Consider the following 15461-nt stretch of genomic DNA (forward strand, 5'->3'; position numbering starts at 1 on the left):
CCCTTCGCAGCTTAGTCTGTTGAGTGTCTGACTCTAGATTTCAGCTTGGGTCATGGTCCCGGGTCATGGGATCAAGTCCCACATTGGGATCCACGATGAGCATGGAAACTGCTTGAGATTCTCTCTCTCTCTGCCCCCTTTCCCCACTCTTGAGTGTGCGAGCTCTCTCTCTCTCTCTAAAAAATAACAAACAACCAACTAAATGCAGATGTTATATACTAAGATGGTAAGTGTTTGGTTAAAAATTAGTTGGTGTCACGGTGCCTGGGGGGCTCAGTTAGTTATGCGTCCGGCTCTTGATTTTGGCTCAGGACATGATCTCATGGTTCTTGAGATTGAGCCCTGCTTCGAGTGCTCTGCACTTGGGATTCTCTTTCTCCCTCTTTCTCTGCTGCTCGTGAGCTCTCTCTCTCTCAAAATAAATAAAGTTAAAAAAATTAATTGGTGTCTTTCTAATTAGAATGAGGGGCAGGTTCTACCCCCATCCCATATGAATTTAATCAGGGCCATTGGTGTCCCATAAGTGGTGTTCTAAGACCTAAAAACACCATGTTTGCCCTGTTGGGCTGTGAAGGCCACACTCTACCTGAGACATTGGAGGGTGTGGGGAGAGCTTCTTGGCAGGAAATGATTTTTTCCCCTGTCCTCATTCAGGGCAGGAAAGGAGCTAGTCTTGGGTTCTGAACTTGGAGATGTGGGGATACCTGCAGATTTTTAACGGGGGCACAGACTGGTTCCTGCTATGTGAAAGCCCATGGGGGATACAGGAGGGTCTCATGTTGGGTTTTGGCGTCTCAAGATGTGCACTTCTTTCTCTCCTCAAGTATGTAGTTGTGTTCTAAATGATTGTGGGAGCTGGCTGTGTCCACACTGCCATGGGATCTGTCGGGGGCAGGTACAGGGGAGAGTAGCCTAGACCTGAGTCTCATGAGATGGCCCAAGGTGGTGTGAATAGGAGCTCTGGCTCAGAGGAGTTGTCGAGCCCCGTGGGGTTCCAGTGTGGGATGAAATTACCACAAATCCCCCAGGGAGAGCATGGCGGCTTCATATTCCCACAAGAGAGGCTGCGGTTACCGTGGGTCGGATATTAAGGGAACAATGTCTGTATTTTTAAATCCACGGGCTGGTGAGGTCTGAGGACACGTGGGTGACATAATGAAGGACTTCCTAAAAGTAAGAGATCGAAATTCTTGAAGTGGTGTTTGAAATAACATCTGTACAATGACAGCCACTGCTGTAATTAATAACCTGACTATCCTTAGCTGTCTCCAAGACTATGAATGCTCAGCAACTAATTGATGGCTGAAACATCCAATGTTATAAGAGCTAGAAAACAGCAGCAGATCTGAAAATGGCCAATTTCCATTATGCATATATATACATGCATGCATGCATCCGTTCACTCATTCAACAGACGTTTATTGCCAAGCACTGTATGTGCTGCCAGGAGCTTACATCCGAGAGGGTAGAAAAAGGTAGGAGTCTACAACCCCTGGTCAGAGGCACAGATTGTTCCTGCTTAATGACATGATGAGGCAAGTTTTCCTTTCAGTCTCTTTCCCAGGGGACTGTGTCACCTATGGAGCCAAATCCTCTTTCCAATGAACTGCCTTTTATTCCTACGACGCCAGGCGCGGGGAGCCATTGTAACAGTGCTGGCCGTGCTGCTGCTCTCAGGGTGCTCCCGTGGTCCTCGGTTTTGGCTCCCAACCAGAGGCTGCATGCTGCTTATGCCAGGGCAAGGTGGGGACAATGGTGGAGCAGAGCCCCTAAAGAGATTTGGCTGGTCCAGCACTGCCCTCCAGTGGTCAAACGCAGGCATTTTGGGGAAGGATGGATTCCTAGAGTGAGGCTGAGGTGGGTGTCTGGATTCATCAGGAGCCTTAGGAACGGCTCCACCAGATGAGGCTGGCAGAGTAGGAACTGGAAGCCCTAGTTGAGAAATGAAAATGAGGATTAAAATTCATCAGTGACTGGGTACCTGGACTGGTATGTATAGAGAGAACCAGAAATAAAGATCATATTGGTTTCCCAATTTGGGTTTTGTCAGGAGAAATAATGACCGGCTGACAAAATGACCAGACTGCCTAGGGACCTAGAAAGTGTGGTGGTTGGGGCACCTGGGTGGCTCAGTCGGTTGAACGTCCGACTTCGGCTCAGGTCATGATCTTGCGGTCCGTGAGTTCGAGCCCCGCGTCGGGCTCTGTGCTGACCACTCAGAGCCTGGAGCCTGTTTCAGATTCTGTGTCTCCTTCTCTCTCTGACCCTCCCCCGTTCATGCTCTGTCTCTCTCTGTCTCAAAAATAAATAAACGTTAAAAAAAATTAAAAAAAAGAAAGTGTGGTGGTGGTGATGGTGGGGTGGTGGCCTAGAGCTGTACCCCCTTGACTCTCAGTCCAGTCTTGTCAAGGTTCTAGGAAGATGCTGATCTCGAATAAACATCTTCAGATTGATGGTCAGTGCAGGAAGGAGCATGAATCTCTGGAAATGAAATTGGATGCAAATTTGTGTGTAATGAACTCTTAAAAAAATTCGATTTGCAAAGGGATCCAGTCCATTGATTTACCTTAAGTCTGCTCTCAGCATTCTTGCTGGGATTCAAGGGGTCTTGGTCAGTCCTCTTGTATCTCACATGTAGGTGGTTCAGTAGCTTGACTTTGGAGGGAAGTTTCTCTTTCTTAATACCAAGAAGTCTTCTCCTCAACCCCCCTATTGGGTCAATGCCACTGGAAGACGTCCAGCACAGCAGGACACTGTGCTGTCTCCCAGATCATGGGAAGGTTGAAGTAGCCTTGGCAGCTAGTCCACTCTTGGCAAACTCTGCAATTAGTGCAACCTTTGCTTCCTTCTTTCTGTTACATCGTCGTGTTCAGTGTCCTTCAGATACATCATCACTTCCCTTCGGAGGTCATGGAAGCAAAGGAGTTTCACCTCACCCTGCTTTATTTCTTCTCGTTCTATCACTTGACTTCCTGAGCCTCCAAACTTGAAATCTTCCTGGTCCCTGCCCTGTTGCTCTTCTGTCCTGCTCTTCTGAAAATACAGAGTAATGGGGTCAGAGAAACTTCCCAATCAAATTAAAAAACAATATAAAACAAACAGTGGCTAGTTCAGGAGCTTAGTAACTATAGCGTCATGCATCCGTGGTCGAATTGCTCACATTGTTGCCTGTAAAATTCAAGCATCCGAAGTTCTACTGGAGAAGACCCCAGTCTTTATGGTACACACGATGTTCGCACTGGTAATCAAGGGCAGGAGGTCTGAGAGTAGTGTGACAGGGAAAGATGGGACATGGGCCCCTTGGTTGTAGGAGTCTTGGAGCATAGAAGTGACAGTAACTCTGTGTGCGCTGGTGAGTGGTTGAACTCAAGCTTTCTGAAGTCAAGAACCTGTCCTTCCTGTTCCTCCTCAGAATTCCAGTGCCTCCGACACATAATAAACATGTTGCCCCACAGCACGGTGGTTAAGAGATGATGCTTTAAAAATCCATCAATCCTGGATCCAAGTTCTTTTACTTTAGTTTTTCAATTTTAGGCAAGTTTCCTAGGCTTTCTGAGCCTTGGGCACCTCACCTGTAAAACAGGGATAATGATATCTGCCCTCCCCGCCAGGCACCTTTGAGGCTTGGAGGCGATGGTGTGTGCGAAGCCCTGGGCATTGTGCCTGGCACATGGTCAGTGCTCAGTTAGAGTGTTTTAGTATTTCCATGTGCGCATGTGCAGACCTCTGCAGGTGCGTGAGTTTTCCAGTCAAAGCCCAACTTAACTACCAAATAAAATCAGCCCCATTTCATAAGACAGCGATGCACAGACATGGGGTTAGACAGATTCTCTCCCTAGACATCTTTGCTGCTTCCTTCTATAACTGGAAAGACTTTGCCCAAGTTTCTAGGAAGCAACATATTCTTGAACCCTGTCTAGAATGGGAAGACCCTCCTCGTATATAGAAGCTTTCAGGTGAAACAGGCATGACGTGGCAGTGACTGACCCTCCCCTTTTGCTCTGGGCCTGGGCACTCACCATACAGTCGGCATGGCTGGGTCTTCTGCTCTGGACGGTGGTGACTGACTGGGTCTCAGGAGCTGCCAACACAAGAGAGACTTGGAGGCTTTGTATTCAATCATCATTGAGAGCCTATTAGGAGAACAAGGTGCCATGCGGCCACTTGAAAGGCTGAGTGTCTAGAAATGGCCATTACAGGGGAAAATCCTTCCGCTTGGCTGACTGGGGCCAGGTCTATGGCTTTAAAGCAATTGGCGCAGATGCTGAGTGAGGGGGTGCATTCATTTTGTGCTCAATAAAACCAGTTTTATTCAGGGAAGTGAATTGTTATCCCCTCGGGAAGGGTGAAGGTATAAAAACAGGTTGTAATTCTTGGAGAATCTAATTCCTCTGTTGTTGGAGACGGAAAGAGAAAGAGGGAGAGAGACAGAGAGGTGGATGAAAGTGAACTCTGTTGTCCTGGGGTAATTAGGCAGCTTGGATTTCTCCTGGAGCTTCAGGACGGTGCCAGATGTGCCCAGGCCTTCTGTGCACCACCCCACAGAGCTAGCATCCAGAGTCCACCTCCTCCCCACTGTGGCTGCTCCTCGTGTCTGGGAATACATCAAAGGAGGTTTGATATTCATAACTGCTGTGAGTCATTTTCACATGGAGCTGTGGGGAGCTGCCTTCACCATGGCATGCTGTATTCAGCCCTTTGTAAGAGCAGCTGAGCTGAACCAATCCCCCATTATGGGCGAGAGTCGATCCCTCCTGGGAGACCTGGATTTGCCCCCAGACCCCTGTGCAGAATAAAATGGGTCTTTTTATTGAGAAATAGTTATTAAAACATCCTCCGGTCTTGCCCGTACATCTCCACCGCCCACCGAGACAGCTCTGCGTGGTCTCTTCCACAAGAGTGTGGCCACCTCCAGGCCCTGCTGTTAGTGTCAGTAACATCTGAAACTTCCCTGTTTCTCTTGCTCTGAGGACAAAGAACATCAACAAGACTCCAACCACGACCACATTTCTTCTCAACTGGAGGAGGAAATGCTGCTTGCTCCTGTTGAGTGTGGCTATTGTTAGAAAAAGCATCATGTGTGACACTCTTTGAGGGCTGGCAGAGGCTTGTGAAATTAAAGCCACAGGATCGCAGAGCTGGAAGGGGCCTTAGCCATCATCCAGTACCAGCCCCTCAAATTACAGATGAGAAAATGAGGCACGGAGAGGGTAAGTGAGTTGTCTACGGTCACACAGACAAGTGACGGTTTCTAGCACATAGGCTTGTTTTCCAAAACAGGGAGGGAAATGGTGGCAGGGTAAATCTTGCTATTACTTTTCCACCGGAGACCGTGGAGAGGTTTCAACTTTTTGGAAAGGGATGGGGACCGGGAGACCTGAAGCTGTATCTCAGTTTTGTGCCTCAGTTTCTCTGTATGAAGAATGGCTATATAAAACCTTCGGTTGGGAAGGTGGGAGAATTAACTAAAGAATGGTCAGGCGGAGCGGCTGGGGGTAGGGCAAAGTGTGGGGAGTGGAAAAGTAGGTGGAATATAGAAATGAAATATAGCAGTACCTGCTTGCTCCCAGCCCTGGTAACAGTCCGTCAGGAGAAACCACTCTCCTAGTGAAAATATTTCACAGTCAGCAGGGCTGGACTCCCCACCTTTGCTTAGGGCAGCGTGGAAAAAAGTGTTCCCCTGTCTCTGTGCATTTGAGTGCATTTTCATTACACTGTGCGTCTTCAATTCTGCCAGAAAAGTAAGCATGCCTCGCTCTTTAAAATGTCCGGAGCTCCCGTTCCCATTTGGGGTTTGTGGCCAAAGGTCAGACTCCAGAGCTGTCTGGTGGTAATCGGGTTCTGAATAAATGAGCCCTCAGGGACTGCCAGGGAGACCCTTTCTAGCTGCCAAGCTGGGCCTGGACTGAGTCTGGCAGCAGAGGCCACACAATGTCCCTTGGCAAGGTGGCCCCCGTGGGCTGGGCTGCTCACGTTTGCTGGCAACCCGCCCGGCACCCCGCCGGGGCGATGCTGCGAGCCCAGAGGCCCACGTCCCTACATCAGTCTTCTCAACTGCTTTCTCCTGTTATTACCTTGTCAACAGCGGCATCCAAGACACAAAGGACAACTCTGCATGATGATGCAGTGAATGACTAGTTAGGTGCCTCCTGTTTAATAACCAGAGAAATATTGCTGTGCGGCATCTCTCCATATGCTCTGGCATCTGTGTCTGGCATGTAAGGGACTCATTTTCTTCGCATATCTCATTAAAGATGTAAAGCAAAATGGAGGGGCTGCAAGCCTCACACGCCCCCCCTCCACCCCAGCCGCCTGGAACTCACTTTTCTTACCCTCTGCTGCCATCTAGTGGCCACTTGCCTTTTCTCCGCATTGTCGTTTTCACAGTGGAGCTGAAGTCCCGGCGACGCCGGTGAAACAGAAATCCCACAGCGTTGATCTCCTTAGGTTCCCCGCTGCAGCAGAGGGTCCGGTTTCCTGACATCGGCCTGGACCACCCTGGCACTGCCTCCTGGAGCCTGGAGCCCTTTCCCCTCTGGAGAGACGGTGTCTGTTGATTTTTTACAAATCTGGCTATCTTCCAGACTCTACACGTAAATCTTGCAAATCTGGCCCACTGAACATGTCTTGCCGAAAGCCGAGGTGAATTCTGCCACTTGGGCAGACAGAGTCCCACGCCCCACTCTGAAATGTCCCCTCATATCTTGAGGAATCCCCAAAGGGCGGGATGGAGAAAGTCACAGTGCACAAGGGGAATTCCGTGGGTCTTTTCAGCTGCCTGCCACCCACTTTCACATCAAGTCCTTGTAAGTGGACCCTCACTCCAGGGCCGATCCCACCCTCTCAACTCAGGGCCCAAGTGTCCCAAGACTGACCTTGTGTGACATGAGCTCCATTGCCTGTGATGGCGTCGAAGTGTGTGTTTAGCCCTGATTCAACAGACTGGGTCTTGGGCAGGTATGCTGGGCTGTGTGGACAGCTGTGAAACACTCCCCAGGATGGAAGACCCAGTGCAACACACTGCAGCTCACAACTGCAGCTCACAAGAGCAGTGAATAAAGTGCAGGCAGGGCATGCGCCAGCTGCGGGGTTTAGGCACTGGCTGCAGGTGCCTGTGCATCACTGTGGGCCCCCAACACAAGAGGAAGGCGACTGCATCTCTGGGCTGGGGACTGAAACACAAAGAGTGATGTTGTTTTTTGTCATCAAGCCAAGCAGTTAATGTCCTTCTCCTTAAGCCTTGGCGTGTGCTCATTAATTTCATTAATTGATTCATTCTTCCGTATGTACTCAGCTTTAGAATGTGCAGTGAAGTAGGCACAAAAAGCAGCATATGACGCCATCTCAACCTTTAAGGATCGTATTATCTAGAGAAGGAAGGAAGAAGCACAACAGTTAAAAACAGTACTGATTAATTCTCTAAATGAGGAAAACATCTCACATGGGAAGTAGAGATTCCAAGAAGAGAGGGATCACTAGAGGCTACAACAGGTGGGGAGCATATCATGGAAGCTAATGATTCAAGCTGCCCAAGGAATTGCGGCCGACGGTGACATGCTCGCTCGGATGTGTGTCATGCTAGGGACTCTGCTCCAGCTCTTGGCCACTCTCCCCGGGTCAGGAGACAAAGGGAGACAAAGGGGAATCTCCTGGGTTCCTGTTCATTGATCTGTAATAGATTCTTCCCTTTCTCATATTGCTTTTCATTCATTGGGTTGACGTGTCATTCATTTATTCATTCAAGAAACATGTACTGTTCTAGCATGAGGGTTCTAGAAATCAATTCACATGAAGTTCTATGTTTCTACACCAGCTTGAAACTGAACCAGAACTTCATAGAACAGAGACAAGCTAAAATCATTGTCACTTTTGTCTCCATCTTACATTGCCTCATTTAAGTAATTGTTGGTTCTTTATTGCTTTTAGATATCTGCCCATGTGGTCCACCCACTTTCCCTACTCCACCAGGACCACTTCAGACAGAGATGCAGCCCCAACTGTTCCTGCTGCCTTTTCTCACAATCCCATCATATTCTCATCTCTGGGGCTGACTCTGGGGGTGATGGGGCCGATTCGCAGGGCTTCCGGTTGGCAGGATGGACAGAGAGGACACTTCATTGGTTGTGTGGGAACAGAAAGTCTAAAAATAAACATAGAAAGGACCCTTTGATTTAGTCTTGGTTAAAAGTAAAATAGACTTTAGTTTGCAATGGTGTTTGATATGCCTTGTGAGGGAGAAATCCTATTATGTCAAATTTTCAAAAGTCTGTGCTGCTAAGATAAAGATATTTACATTCTGAGACCACAGAGCTCAGTGAAAAGGGGCTGTTAAGAGACCAGGCAGTTGGGGGAAAGGTTTTATGTAATTTAAATTTACACAGGTTTGGCCTCTTCTTATGTTTACTGACAAGGAGCAAGAAGCTCTGATATCAACTCTCCAGGAATACAACTTTTACAGCAAAGCATTTGATGACAAAGAGCTAAGAAAAGTATTGTATTGTTCATTTAATCCTCAGAATGTTTGTGTAGGAAATATAATTTGTTGAATTGAGTTGTTAAATGAACTCAAAAAACTTTTAGTACTTTAACTTTCTCTCCCTCCCTCTTTCTGTGTGTGTGTGTGTGTGTGTGTGTGTGTGTGTGTGTGTGTGTTTTCTTTAGTTGGAAAACTTTACACATTCTTCTGTTTCCCTCTCCCCTCCCCTGGGGCCTCATTTTTCTTTTAGCAGACCACACAAATTGCAAGGCTGTAGTAGTCATATCTTGGAGCCCAGTTTCTTTGCCAGTTGTGTTGTTGGGGGTTTATATTCTGGAGACAGAGACCAGGAGAGGATGGGTAGCAGGTAATTCATTCATCTCTGCAGGTGTGGAGCACAGAGGCTCAATGTGTCCTGGAGGTGGGCTGACCTTGGTCGTATCCACCCAGGCTGTGGGAACAAACGGCCCTCCAGATTCTATGAGCTCCTGGTCCTGGAACCAAAGTAAAGCCAGTGATCAGAGTCCCTGGGCCTCAGTTCCCTCTTTTTTCATTTCTGAACAAATCACAAATAAGAAGAAAAGTTCTTTCCAACTTCATGGAGTTGTAGTGTGTCACCTGAAGCCTGATGTGGATTCGTCGGAACCACAACACCTGCGCTTCCCTCTTCCCTTTATCCCCCATCACATCTTCTCCGGGATTGTATGAGTTTCATTCCAAACTGACAAGGCAAGGGAATTTAATTGTCACTGAGTGCCTACTGCACGCCTTCAACTCTACCACGACATGGACTCATTTATCTCTTACAACCAACCGAGGTTTGTGTTCTATTCCCATTTCATGAGCGAAGGGACCCTGGGCTGTTCAATGACTTCCCCAAAGTCTTAGAGCTAATAAGTGCCAGAGACAGAACTGGAATCAAGTGTAAAGCCCTGGTGATTTCTATGCAGCAAAGAGGAAAGGGTTGGCCCGTTCTGCTCCTCCCTGCTCTGCCCACCGCTGTCTGTCAGAGGGAGGAGTGGTTTGGAGGTGGAAGATTCCTCAGTTGGGCCCTGTGGCCTTGGAGCCCCACTCCTAAGATCCCAGGCCTCAGCTGGGCAGGCAGGATGCTGGGGACAGCACAGTCACTAACACAGTCCTCTGAGTGTCCTTAGGGCCAGAACCAACCAGTATCACAGCAGTACCCCCAAGGAGGAGGGTAGGGGGTAAAGCAGATACCTGGTCTGACTGCTGCGCTCTACTCTCTGACAGGCTGGACCTGAGTGAGGAAATCAGTGGTGGAGTGACCTCCACCCAGATCCCTTCTTTTCTTCCTTTTCTCAGAGGGGGCCTGAGTGGCCCCAGCTTGCTCTGCGCATCTCTCGTGGGCTCCTCTGAAGCAGGTGTAGGAATCCTCATAATCACAGGGGACTATGAGGGGTTGGGGACTTCCACCCCTTCGGAGGAGGGAGGTGACAGAGTTGGTTGGGACACCAAATGCCTCAGTCTCCTCTATATCCCAGGGGCTTAGCAGCCGGCCTGCCTAGAAGAATTCTGCCTTAGAAGAATTGGTTTTGGAACACGTTAGAAGAATTGACGTGAATGTCTGTGAGGTAGGAAGAGGCCACAGAACTCAAACTCCAGAGCCAGGCATTACCAGGTAGAGCTGGGGCCAGGGCGAAACCACTGAGCACAGAGGTGCGGTGGACTTCTGGCTGGAAGGCAGGTTTAAGCCTTGTCCAAGGGGCCAAGCCCACCTATGGAGCAAATCAAAGTGGTTTATTCTGCTTTCTTCTGAAAGCTGGCTATAATCACTCAGCCTAATTTGATTTTCCTTGTATAGAAATATGGGGGTGGGGGGATCACAGAGAGGTTTCCTCCCAGTCTCCGAAGGCTTCTGGAATCACCTCGCTGAGAAATAAAACTTAGTCACTTAGCTGGCACTCCTAGGTTCCTTTGTGGTGGTGGTGTTTGTGATTTGGTTTTGTTTTACAAGATATGGAAGTTAGTGATTCAGTGTGAGAGGGAGCTGTCACTTTTGTGATATCTCTTTAATATCATGGCATCACAAGCATGTTATGGATGATTTAGCCCCTGTTCATGTGTGGTTCTCTATTGGGCATCATCCTTCGTTCGTTAAATGGCAAGAAACCCTGCCTTCTTGAAATTTCTAGTCTGAATCAATGAGATGTTTCTCAAATGCAAGGCAGACAGACATACAGACTAGTGCAAAAGCACAAAAAATGATCCTGTCCTATCCAGGAAGTAGCCATATCATCGACATTGTGAACAAGCCCCTTTGGACAGGCGAGCAAGAAATTAAGCATGGGACATACCTGTCCCAATTCAGAGCTAACAACGGCTCAGGAGAGGCCTTCTGAGGGTCTTGGCTGGCACCACCAGCTGATTCCTCTGCCACTGGGTGTGAAAGAAGGAAAAAGATGGAGAGATTCTATAGTGGAGAATAACCAAACAGAAATTTTACAGTGTTTTTTCTTTTCCATATCTGAGATCTATAGATCAGGAAACTGAGGCTCACATTGCTTAGGTGGCTTAATTAAGGTCACACACCTTAAACGCAGTAGAGACAGAGTCAAAACCAGATCTTTCTGCTGTGTCTATCACACACCCTGCTTACACTGAATTACGAACGGAATCTGATCCCCGGGGAATCTGTACTAATGTTCTGCTTCTGTCATGGGCACGGGGGAAGTAGCTCTTCTTCTTGACATTAACCCCAAAGGTTAAACTGTAAGTTTGCGCTAATTCCTATTGATAGGATATCGAGGATCTGTCATGAATTTGTTGATCCAAAATGATCTTGAATCTCTTTACATTTTGGTACCACTTTAATTTCATAAATTAAATATATGTTCTTATAAAACCAGTCCTCATTTGTTGCTATGTTGATTTCAACCCAAACTTCTTAGTCTGACCTTCCGGCATTACTGGGGCATTAGTAATTGAGAAAGGTTCTGGAAGATGCTTCTGCAAGGAACAGATTTGGCGTTTTAACCTGCACCTTCAGTGGCTATACTTCAAAGGGTAAAATCTGTCTAATGGATAGATTTCAGCTGTTACAGCGGGTTGGTGGGGGGTATAAATCCTGTTAGTGGAGGAATTTTGGTCTGTGTGTCAAATCCTGCTGCATAACTAACTTCTAGGTAAGGCCAGTCCTAACCTGAAAGAAGGCATTCTGGAAAATCTGAAATGCAAATCATGCTCAGGTTGTGATGTTAGAGAAAACATCAAACTGGAACAGCAGTGTTGTCCCTCTGGCCATTTCCGGAAGCTGCAGAGAAGCGGTGGAGGTGGGGGGTGTTCACCCTACGCCGCGGGCCCACTGGCGGCTCTACTGTCAGAGCTCGGCGGTACAGCAAAGACTCATCCCTCCGAGGAGAATTCCCTTCTGTGTAAGAAGTTCTTACAGAATTAATCCTCAAAAATCTTTGCTGGGCTTTACCAGATTGTTCTCTGGTATATATTTCAGAAGGAGCCAGAGGCCTCAGATGGAACACGATATCTGGGCACAGATGAAGAGCCCCAACACAGGAAGGTGCCCCTGAGCACTTAGGGACATTAAGGCCCCTCCATTAGGTCGAAGATGATCCAGGGAGGTGAGGGCTCACCCCCGTCTACTGAAAGGAAATGTGCGTCTGGGCAGATTCTAAGCAGAACTGTGACATATTTCACTGGAAGTGAAGTGGGAGATGTCATAAATTCGTGTGGGGGCTGTTCCTGTTTGGGGTTACTCATCACAATTAGAGAGTACGTCGCTCAGAAAATGCAGCCTTCGGGGGCCTGGACTTTTGAGGAAGTTGAAGCAGGGAGGAGATCTTTGCTATTGTTGTTGGTCCTCCCTGCCATCAGTCCCCATGCTCTAGGATGGTTATGTGTTTGCAGAATGGGTTGGTTGGGCACCTCTGGGAGCTGTGGGCATCGCTAGGACGAACGAGGGCTGGCATGTTAGAAGTCACTTATTTGGACCCTGCTCTCTCTCTCGAGGTCAGATGCACGAATAAATTCCTCCAAGTGTCCTCCGTTCATGCTTTTCAAATTTATTTCCATCTGAGATCCACTTTGGCTAGGCATATACCCACGGGCCTCTACCTCTCCAATTCTTTCTTGCTAATGTAAAATCAGCTCGTTGGAATGAATAAAGAGAATGGCACTGCTTTGGCTCAAATGCTAATGAGCACTTTCACTTTGTCATAATGTAAATATTAAAGTTTTAAGAGACAGCCCTGGGACCAACTAATTATTTTAAAGTGCTTGCAGAATGTCCACACTGAGAAGCTATGTCTTTAGTGCAGAGACTCCTGGATTCCCTAAACTTGGTCTCCACAGGCCTCCAGGGGCCAGCCAGAAGAAAGCTCCTCATAGACCCATAAGATGTTAGAGCTAGCAAATGTAGTCCTTGAGTCCCTTCCCTCATTTTAGGGGTGGGAAACAGATCACAGAGTGCCAAGATCTCGTGATTAGCTTGGGAGCCTCATGGTTAGACTGCCAGTCAGGGGGTGGGTGGTGGCTTTTCTCTCTCCCTCTTGCTGGGGAAAAGGACAGTGATCCCTTGATTGTCCACACAGGAGGTGTTTTGGGGGTTGGTTTTTGTTTCGTTTTTGTGCTTTTTGTTTGTTTGTTTGATTTTGTTTCCTAAAGAGGATCTTCGTACCTCTTCTTGTCCTTCCTGCTTTTAGGGAGAATGCAGTGTTTATCTATCAGATTTGTTCCAGGGAAGATTTGCTTATAGAAGCATCCGCACTTATCCCACTTAGTTCTGAAATAGGAGGTAAAGCAGTTCTTATCTTTTACAGGTTATTTTTTAGGGAGGCAGGAGCCCAAGGTGAATGTTCGTGGCTCGACGACATTTTGCTCTCTTTTACCCTCCTCATTCCAGTCTTCATGACCCAGCAGGGTGCTGGGTGCAAACTGGTGTTCAAAACGACTGAATTGATTTGGATGTTTTGAGAACAGCGATCAAACATGATTCTGTGGTCAATTCAGATTGCTCCCTCTGTCCTGAGTGTTAGGTATCCTCTCCTTCCTGGCCCTTTGTGGAGAAACAACATGTCGTTTTACTTTTGAAAAACAAAATAGCTCACCAAACAGACCATGTGTGTAGCTTGTATTGTTTAACAAAAATAATAGAGCTTTAGCTGAAGTTTGAAGCAGTTAAGTTCAGGGTTGGGGGGAAGGCAGTTCTGACTTACATTGTAGGCAGTCGACTTTAGAACTCCTCTCTCCAGGGATGGAGCATATTAATCTGTGTTCTAGTGAGATCTGGACAAATTTATTTATGTTAGACCACCCACTGTAAGGGAAACTAGGAATATCTTAAAAATATGCAATCTAGTATTTAAAAGGTGCTTTTATGAGATCATTTTTCTCATTATATGTGTTCATTGAAGAAAAAATTGTGATTACATGTCATTTTACTTTACTTAATTTTTTAATTTTTTTTTTTTAAATCTTTTTTTCAACGTTTATTTATTTTTGGGACAGAGAGAGACAGAGCATGAACGGGGGAGGGGCAGAGAGAGAGGGAGACACAGAATCGGAAACAGGCTCCAGGCTCTGAGCCATCAGCCTAGAGCCCGATGCGGGGCTCGAACTCACGGACCGTGAGATCGTGACCTGAGCTGAAGTCGGGCGCTTAACCGACTGCGCCACCCAGGCGCCCCAAAAAAATTTTTTTAAATACTAATTTATTATTGATCTTTTAATTAAAACACTTTGGGACATTTTGAAGTCTTTTGACTTTATGCACTCAAAATTATGTATTTATATATATCCTGTTAATTTTGTTTACTGCCTTTACACTAGAATTTCCTTTTCTATCCTTTTTCAGAGGAAGGGGACAAAATGTGGATGGAGGCAGAATAGCCTGGGCTGGGAGGAGGACTTGGTTGGGACTTGGATTAGAGGTTGATTGTATTTGTGGACCTCATAGCCAGGTGTCTCCTCACTGCTAACATACTCGGGAACTCCCTCTAGGTACGACATATGGTACCATTTTTCTCAGTGTGATAAGGCTTCTCCCAGGATTGGGAAGGTAGAGAGACTGTAGGCTGATAGTGAAGGACTGTGAAAGTTTGCCTAATTAAATTAATGTATAAAGAGAGGAGACACAATGCCTGTCACTTCTGCAAGAAAAATGATTGAGGTTCCAACTTGGCTCTAGCATTATATCTCTAAGGAAATAATAATTCACAGGACAGTTGTCTGTGTTAAAATTGAATGCATGTGGAATCCAGTTGCCAGAGAGATGTTTTTGTTGAGAGGTAGGTTCTTCATGGTGGTTTGTTAGAGCTTGGGTTAAGATAACATCCCTTCTTGTAAGCCATTAAACTTCTCATGTTCTCAGCAGGCACATTTATTATCAATAATTTGGTTTCCAAGATATCATAATAAGCAAGGGAAGAAGTTGCCTTGCACAGGGACTAAAAATGCAAATTCATAGGCATTTGGGTTTAAGTCTGAATCTTGTCCCAATTTATTTATTTATTTAAAAAAATTTTTTTTTTCAACGTTTCTTTATTTTTGGGACAGAGAGAGACAAAGCATGAACGGGGGAGGGGCAGAGAGAGAGGGAGACACAGAATCGGAAACAGGCTCCAGGCTCTGAGCCATCAGCCCAGAGCCTGACGCGGGGCTCGAACTCAGGGACCACCAGATCGTGACCTCAGGGACCACGAGATCGTGACCTGGCTGAAGTCGGACGCTTAACCGACTGCACCACCCAGGCTCCCCTCTTGTCCCAATTTAAATAGCTTAAGTTTGCCACTGGTAGGCCAATCACCTGTTGGTTTACTAAGAACATTCACTTTCTTTTTTCTTTTTTTAATGTTTATTTTTGAGAGAGAGAGAGAGAGAGAGAGAGAGAGAGAGACTGTGGCAGAGAGGAAGGGGAAGGGGCAGAGACAGAGAGACAGGAGGACAGGGGATAAAGATCTGAAGTGGGACTCTGTAGCCCCATGTGGGGCTTGAACTCACCAACTGCAAGATC

At 47.0% G+C, this 15461-nt stretch overlaps 1 protein-coding gene and 2 long non-coding RNA genes across 12 annotated transcripts in view; 1 reads left to right on the plus strand and 2 right to left on the minus strand.

Annotated features, from left to right (window-relative positions):
• The window catches only part of LOC112855941 (T cell receptor alpha chain MC.7.G5-like), a 167161-nt gene that overhangs the window by 85351 nt on the left and 66349 nt on the right, over positions 1-15461 (minus strand). The gene's annotated exons all lie outside the window — the stretch shown is intronic.
• LOC147580085 (uncharacterized) overlaps positions 1-15461 on the plus strand; it is a 323282-nt gene that overhangs the window by 82877 nt on the left and 224944 nt on the right. The window contains exon 1 of one of the 9 annotated variants that reach the window (XR_015252522.1): positions 4619-5210. The exons of 7 other annotated variants lie outside the window; for them this stretch is intronic. This is a non-coding gene — a long non-coding RNA (uncharacterized LOC147580085). Of the gene's footprint in view, positions 1-4618; positions 5211-15461 lie in introns of those variants that run through there. One more of the 9 variants, XR_015252517.1, reaches the window with a different exon arrangement.
• Positions 1399-4253, minus strand: LOC147580089 (uncharacterized). 2 transcript variants are annotated; one of them, XR_015252532.1, is made up of 2 exons: positions 4020-4253; positions 1399-1932 (listed from the first exon to the last, which is right to left on the minus strand). It is a non-coding gene; the product is annotated as an uncharacterized LOC147580089 (long non-coding RNA). The 2 variants fall into 2 exon arrangements; XR_015252533.1 differs by lacking the exon at positions 4020-4253 and adding an exon at positions 2567-2923.

The sequence above is a fragment of the Puma concolor genome, chromosome B3, assembly GCF_028749965.1.
Source record: "Puma concolor isolate L17-30 chromosome B3, mPumCon1.1.hap2, whole genome shotgun sequence".
Classification (NCBI taxonomy): Eukaryota; Metazoa; Chordata; class Mammalia; order Carnivora; family Felidae; genus Puma; species Puma concolor.